General features: G+C 31.5%; 1 long non-coding RNA gene across 1 annotated transcript; it reads left to right on the forward strand.

Annotated features, from left to right (window-relative positions):
* Positions 1–534: 534 nt before the first annotated feature.
* LOC142224053 (uncharacterized) lies at positions 535–5,126 on the forward strand. Its single transcript, XR_012719011.1, has 4 exons — positions 535–728; positions 788–819; positions 4,833–4,913; positions 5,013–5,126. It is a non-coding gene; the product is annotated as an uncharacterized LOC142224053 (long non-coding RNA).
* Positions 5,127–8,393: the final 3,267 nt, after the last annotated feature.

Genomic DNA, 8,393 nt, shown 5'->3' on the forward strand with positions numbered 1-8,393 from the left:
CAACTCTAATTATTGTAGAAACATAAAAGTACACAACAAAAATATACAGTAGATAACGGATATAAGCACATTACACATAAGAAAAAACGCATACATGAAATATTTGCGAAAAATGGAAGAGATCGAACGATTTACCGGGTTAAGGTGAGTACTATGTTCGGGGTTTTCACCAAAACACTAAACTAAAACTACAAAAATATGTATGAGGACGATTATATTTTGATCCAGTCTTACCAAATAATGGAAGGAAAAGATCAAAGGAATTGATTGCAAATAATTTTATATTTCTATATTAATTAATTAAAAAAAGTAACCGTGAAAACAAGTTGGTTTTCAGCTTGAAAACTGAACATAGTACTCAGCTTTACTCGTAGTTTAATACTCGAACCAAACGCGTATACGACAAGTATTGACGTATCATTAAAATGCAAATAAAAAGAAATTAAGTGCACGAAATAAATTTCCATAAAGGGGAAAATATAATTTTTTTGTTGTTGCTTAAAATTTAACATTGTTTCATTAAGAACATTAAGTTATTCATTTAAAAAATAAAAACGACAATCAAGAAAAAAATTACAAACATGTATGGAACTAACATGTGGTATGACGCAAGCCAATTTCCTATCTTCCTAGAGTTTATTGTCTTTGCTTGTGCATTATAGAAGAATTCAGTTATACAGTAGCTGTTGTCACGTGATGTAAGGTCAATGCAATAAAGGAAAATAAAGGTATAGAATATTGTGGATTTTGTTGCATTTTTTTGAGAAATTTATTAGTGTACTTTTAGCGATGATATGTACGACGGCGAAATGATAATTGGTAAGTTAGATAACTGTCATTGAAAGGAAATTACATTGAAATTATTTTTTGAAACCAATTTGATAATTTTTTTTATGTTTACATATATATTTAATTTCGGATTAATCCCAGATGAATTTGGAAAATTTTGTATTTCTTTTAACAAGAATATTAAGTTCTTTATGTCCTTCACATCGGCAAAAACACATACGCGCAAAAAAATTCGTTCGTTTCTCATTTGCTTTTCGCTGTAAGGAAGTATATTTAGAAGAAAAGTATATACTGTTTGTGATAAACGTTTATTCTTTTGCAGGATGTAAAAACAATCTTATAAAGACAAACTCAAAAAACATTGTTTTCTTGCTAATTGCATTTTCCCTTACATCTTTCTCACATCCACGAGGTTTTTTTAATTCTTAACACCTTTTCCTGTAATACCAACAATGTAGAAGAAATTATACGATTTTACAAATTTTAATTTTTTTTTTTACCTTTCGCCTGGACGGAGAATCGAACCGCGGACCATGCACTTTGTAAGCCAACACACTAACCACTGAGCTATGTACCTGTTATGGTCATCAATAGATAAATATCCATATAAGTTATATTTATATAGCATAGCATGCGGCGCCCACGAACCAAATAAACAAAGTTTATTTAACAGAAATAAACATTTAGTTTGGCACCGTGGAGCAAAGATTATAGAAGAGGAAGATGGGAGATTGGCTACTGAGCACATCAAACCATTTACCACATTAGTTTAATATTCGAACCAAACGCGTATACGACAAGTATTGACATAGAATTAAAATGAAAATAAAAAGAAATTAAGAGCACGAAATAAATTTCCATAAAGGGGAAAATTTAATTTTTTTTTTGCTGCCTAAAATTTAACATTGTTTCATTAAGAAAATTACATTGTTTATTTAAAAAATAATAACGAAAAACAACTAAAAGATTACAAACATGTATTAAACTAATCTGGTAAATGCAACATTTGGTATGACGCAAGCCAATCTCCCATCTTCCTCAAATCTATAATCTTTGCCGTGGAGCTGTGGTCGCTACGTCCGACTTGCATGCCAAGGGTCGTGGGTTCGATCCCTGCTTCGACCAAAGTTTTTTTTTACATATATTCCAGATATGTTCGGAAGATTCCGAAAAAATGTTCAACATTACATTGTAGTATATTAAATTTTGAACTGTAAAATGTGTCTTATTAAAGACCTAAAGTTAGAAAAGAACAGTGTTTGATATAAACGAAATGGACTGTGTTGTTGTTTCAAAAATAACTTTTTGTTATTGAAAATATAAAAATTTTGTAACAAACAAATTTTTTTGGTGATAAAAGTTTAAAATATTCGAAGCAATTCAAAAAACTCTAACAAAAGAAAAAGTTTTCGGTACACGTTTTCCAAACGTTTTTTTTCTTTGCGTGTATTAATCTATATAAGCATTTTATAAAAAATAAATCTATATAAAAAAGGAAAATACACAAACATCAAAATGTCGGGCTAATCAGACAGAAAGTATAGATGTTAAAAAAATATAATGTGTCGGATATATAAAACAAACATAAACTGCCATAAATTACGACGGGCGCAATTTTAAATGACCACTACTATACAACAGATGACAGGAATAGCTGGACAATTACGAATATTGTTTCTATAGAAGTAAAATGGTGAAACATCGATTTATAAATGGTTTATCAGTTATGGACATTAGAGACCAATAAGTTAATGTAATGAATTTCGAGTGGCTTTGATGAAACAAAATTTCTCCCAAAAGACCGGCTCAGATGGCACGTTGGCAGAGGTTTAATTTAAAATTACAACTTCCAAGGACATCGGGTGTATATGGAGATTTCTCAAGTAATTATCTCCATATACAAATCTAGGCCGACGGAAAATTTATGCATTTATATATGCAAATCAAATAATTCTAAATTCAAAATTTCTGACAAATCTTTTGAAAATTTTAGACTAGGAAAATTTTCTTAAAACAAATCAAAAATTAGTTTTATATGTAGGTGCGATATCACAACATTGTTCCGTAGAGGTGTGCACGTGACACGACATTGTCGTAACTCACGCGTGAGTCGTGAGTCACGCTGATGGCAACGGCGTGAGTGTGCGTGATTAACAAACCAAATGTCGTTCGTGAGTCTCGACATTAATTTCTTCAATAGTGTGCGTGAGTAACGAATTTGGGAAAAATTCACTCACGAAAAAAATTCCGCCCACGGATATAAAACGCTTACGAGTTGAATTCATTTACAATTTTAGTGATACCTGGGATGTAAAGAGTGTTATAACGCTCTCGATTTTTATCATGCTCATGTTTTTATACACGTCCGTCCCTAAGGTAAATTACTCAAAAAATTATTCGTGTCACGACATTTTTCGTGAGTCACAACATTTTCGTGCGTGAGCGTGAATCCTACCAAATAATATGCGTTAGTAAGATTTTTCCGGCGTGAGTGTACGTGAGTAAAATATTAATCACGTGCATACCTCTATTGTCCGGATTGACCCATCTTCGAACTCGACATGCCTGTTAGGTTCTACTGCTATATTGCCTTAAAATTCTCAAAAACGTTTGTTGTTAGCACCTAATTTTTTTTTATATTTATTTTCATAATTTATTATGATTGTAAATCTTGTAATAAATAAATAAATATCATCATAAAATTTCACTCATATAAATACACTTTGAGTGGCCTGAAATCCAGTACTTCGTTTTTCGTTGTTCGATTAAAAGCCCTAATGGAATCTAATTTGTCGAAATATTTCTTTCGTTACAAAGATATGAAGTGTTTTTCAAATTTTGATTCGCCGGAGTCGGAGTCGAGCAAAATTTCTACGACTCCGGCTCCGACTCCAGCAAAATCTTCAGACTCCGACTCCGGCTCCGACTCCACACGCTCACAAAAAATCGCTTCTGTAACATATACTCCCAAACATATTTTGCTTCAAGCATATACAATTTTGGGTATTGCCCAAACATTTATATGTTTGATCTCTTCCAATATATAATATGTTTGAAAGCATATTGGTCTAAACAATATATGTTTGGGTAGTCTAAGTTCCAAACATTTTGTATTTTTGCATCCAAATTCAATAATGTTGTCTTCCAAAAAACAATATGTTATTATGTGAACATATAATATGTTTGGAAGCATTTTGCACCCAAAAATATTATATGCTTAAAACAAAAACTCCCAAACAATATTGTGCTCAAAATTTTATTTATTTATTTATATATTTACAATCATAATGAATTATGAAAATAAACAGGTAATATAGGTGCTAACAACATAGGTTTTCGACCTGAATGCTCAAAATTTTGTTTCTGCCCAATTGTATATTTCCCCACATCTTTCTCACTTCCACGAGATTTTTTAGTTCTTAGCACCTTTTTCTGTTATACAAACATTGTAGAAGAAATTATTCAATTGTATAATTTTTTTTATTTTAATTTTACCTTTTGCCGGACGGGGATTCGAACAGCGGACCACACAGTTTGTAAGGATCAAAGAAGTAGCTGATCAATTGCCCAAGGAAAAATAAAATGTTAATTTTGTAATAACAAGCAACAACCACCAACTTAATTCAATATCGCTCCCTGTTAAATAGCGCTCCAAGCTACTAAACAGATATATGTTTATAGGCTATTTCTAAATTAATATATGTTTGCATCCAAGCATATTATATTTACAAACATTTTATGTCCCAAACATAATATGTTCTAACATATTAACATATATGTCCCAAACATGTTATGCTAGTTTATGAACATTATATGCTTGCACTCAAAAATATTGTGTTTAAAAATTTGTGTTCCAAACATATAATGTTTATAGCCAAACATATGAAAAACAGTCTTTTTCATCCGTTCACAGCCCTGCTAACAACTAAGGTTAAGCTTTCTAGGGTTAACTAGAATATTTAGTTTTTTTATTCAAACTGCAAAAACACAGTTGTCACATTGATTAATATAGCCTACTTTATTATTTCTGTAATTGTTTTCAGATACGAATTTGATGAGATACGTTTAACATACTTAAGAAATGTTGAATTCCTTACGTCACTTTATGAAATGCTCCAAAATTGGTAAGTTAAAAGTTAATATGAAGAATTTTAAAAAATATATATTTTTTATTAAATGGTGTTAATTTTTAACAATTTTCATGATTCCTTCCATTTTTTCAGAAAGATGAGTGAAAAATATACTTACGATGAATGAACAACTGAGAATAAATAAAAATGTTAAAACTGCGAGTATGTGTAATGTATACGTTCCTCAACGTGGGCATAATTTTTATTCACAAAACCATTGTATGGAGAACTTTCATCATAAATATTTATAATAAATTACTTTTGCTTAAAGAAAATTTACTTTTAATATATGAAGATTTTCCCCAATAGTATAAGGATTTGTTATTCCTTTATTTTATTTATTTATTTACTTATTAGTACTCTTAGCACTACATGAAATACTTCTTATAATTAATTTAAAGTGCTAGTTATGCATGTTTGATAAATACGTTGAAGGTTACTTAATGGTAAAAAAGATTTAACAGTTTAAAAGAAATGTGTTAAAAAAGATTTAACAGTTTTAAAAAAAATGTGGTAATAAATTTACGAATACAATTTTTTTATTTAATTTGAAAATACAACTGTGTTGCTTCTAATCTGCAGCTGCATTGGCAAACTGTTCCAAAGACGCACAGTGTGTATCAAAAATTGTCTTTCAGATGTCAAGCATGTATACACGGACGAAACAGACTGTTTTTCATATATTTGGGTGTAAAAATTATATGTTTGGAACTCAAATTTTTTAACACAATATTTTTAAGTGCAAGCATATAATGTTCATAAACTAGCATAACATGTTTGGGACATATATGTTAATATATTAGAACATATTATGTTTGGGACATAATTTTTTTATTTTAATATTATATGTGTGGATGTAAACATATAAAGTTTTGACATTTTGTATAAGCATATATATGTTTAGAAACTTCATAGAGAGCGATAAGAAAAACGATAAATATGGCGACGGAGATAGATAACGTAATACATATATAGATATTACAACAAAAGTGTAGGTTGTTGAGTACTCGTCCATGATTGCTTATCGACTTACATTTTTTAAATAAACCTACATGCCTATTTCTATTCTAACACAATTATATTTCGTTTCGTTGCAAGCACACAAATGCTTAAAAACTGGAATTACCTATTTGGAGCCTTAAACAAAGATATGCTTAGGGTAAGATATAACATGACTGCATAACGCAAACATTTTTCTTGTTTGAACAAATTCTGAAAATATATATTCTTGAAGCAGAATATGGTTGGGAGTATATGTTACAGTCAATTTTTTTTTGAGGGTGTGGGTATACAATAGATTTTCCAGAACTTTGCATAGATAAGGGAGTATTGCAATGGGCCTATAGTTATTGGATATTGCCGAAACATTGTTATATTTGTGAACATATTATGTGTTTGGAAGCATTTTGAGCCCAGAAATATTATATGCTTGGAAGAATTTTCTCCCAAAGAAGATTATGCTCAAAAAAATTATTTCTGCCTTAGTGCATATTCCACGAGATTTTTTAGTTCTTAGCACCTTTTTCGGTAGTACAAACAATGTTGAAGAAATTATTCAATTTTATAAATTTGTAAAATTTTACCGTCGCCTGGACGGAGAATCGAACCGAGGACCATACAGTTTGTAAGCCAAAACACTATCCACTGGGCTACGTAGCTGTTATTGTCATCAATAGACAATTATCGTTATAAGTTATATTTATATAGCATAGCTTGCGGCGCTCACGAGCCGATCTAAACATAACAGGTTGGCTGATAAGTCCACGGACGCTATATCTCACAAACTAATTGACTTACAGACGTCAAATTTTGACACGAATCATTTGAAGGTTGGTACTATATAAAAATAATATGCATTTAATACTAGCGACGCCATCTATGTGTCAGACCGGGGACTTATCAGCCAACCTGTTAATATACATTTGTTGGCCATGTGGGTTGTGGGTTCAATCCCTGCTGCGACCGAACACCAAATTTATTTTTACATAATAGGTTGGCTGATAAGTCCCGGTCTAACAAAGAAAAACACATTTTTTTGTCAAAATTCGTTTTTATTATCAAACATGGTTCCCTTCAAGAGCGATACAACGATTATAATGACCTTCCAATTTTTTCTTTTTCATATGGGGCCGTTTTGCCGCGATTTCGACCATCAAATAGTCACGACCATATAATAGTCACTGTTGATGGTTTTTCCCTTCTCAAGATAATCGATAAAAATTATTCCATGCGCATCCCAAAAAACAGAGGCCATTACTTTGCCACCGGACTTTTGAGTCTTTCCACGCTTCGGAAACGGTTCACCGGTCGCTGTCCACTCAGCCGACTGTCGATTGGACTCAGGAGTGTAGTGATGGAGCCATGTTTCATCCATTGTCACATATCGACGGAAAAACTCGGGTGTATTACGAGTTAACAGCTGCAAACACCGTTCAGAATCATCAAAACGTTGTTGTTTTTGTTCAAATATGAGCTCGCGCGGCACCCATGTTGCACAGAGCTTCCGCATATCCAAATATTGATGAATGATATGACCAACACGTTCCTTTGATATCTTTAAGGCCTCTGCTATCCCGATCAACTTCATTGTACGGTCATTCAAAATCATTTTGTGGATTTTTTTTATGTTTTCGTCGGTAACCACCTCTTTCGGGCGTCCACTGCGTTCACCGTCCTCCGTGATCATTTCACCACGCTTGAATTTTGCATACCAATCAATTATTGCTGATTTCCCTGGGGCAGAGTCCGGAAACTCATTATCAAGCCAAGTTTTTGCTTCCACCGTATTTTTCCCTTCAGAAAACATTATTTTATCAAAACACGAAATTCCTTGTTTTCCATTTTTTTTCACAATAACAAAAGTTGCTTCACAAAAGACGCTCTATCTCACAAACTAATTGACTTACAGACGTCAAATTTTGACACGAATCATTCGTAGGTTGGTACTATATAAAAATAATACGCATTTAATACTAGCGACACTGAAATATTACTTTTTAGTGCAAAAATAACCATTTTGTACCAAAAAATAAAAAGAAAATTAATTAATAAATCAAAAAATGTTTGTATAAAAGTTTGAAATTTTCGAAGAAATTCAAAAATTATTCTTGTGTTAGAACGTGAAGTCGAGTATAGACATAAATAATTTTACAATATAAAGTGAGTCTATGTTCGAGTTTTTCACCAAAACACTAAATTAAAAATGCAAAAATATATATGAAGACGATAACATTTTTACCAAGTCTCTTCAAATTATGGATGGAAAAGATCCAATGTATTGATTGCGAACCATTTAATATTTCGAAATTAATTGATTAAAAAAAGTAACCGTGAAAATAAGCTGGTTTTCAGCTTGAAAACTGAACATAGTACTCAGCTATACACATAAATTTATTTAGTCATGAATTTTGGAGTCTGGAGTATATTCTAATGATCTGGAACTTCGAATAGCGAAAAGATTACCTAATCACTGTA

The sequence above is a fragment of the Haematobia irritans genome, chromosome 2 (assembly GCF_050003625.1).
Source record: "Haematobia irritans isolate KBUSLIRL chromosome 2, ASM5000362v1, whole genome shotgun sequence".
Taxonomy (NCBI): domain Eukaryota; kingdom Metazoa; phylum Arthropoda; class Insecta; order Diptera; family Muscidae; genus Haematobia; species Haematobia irritans.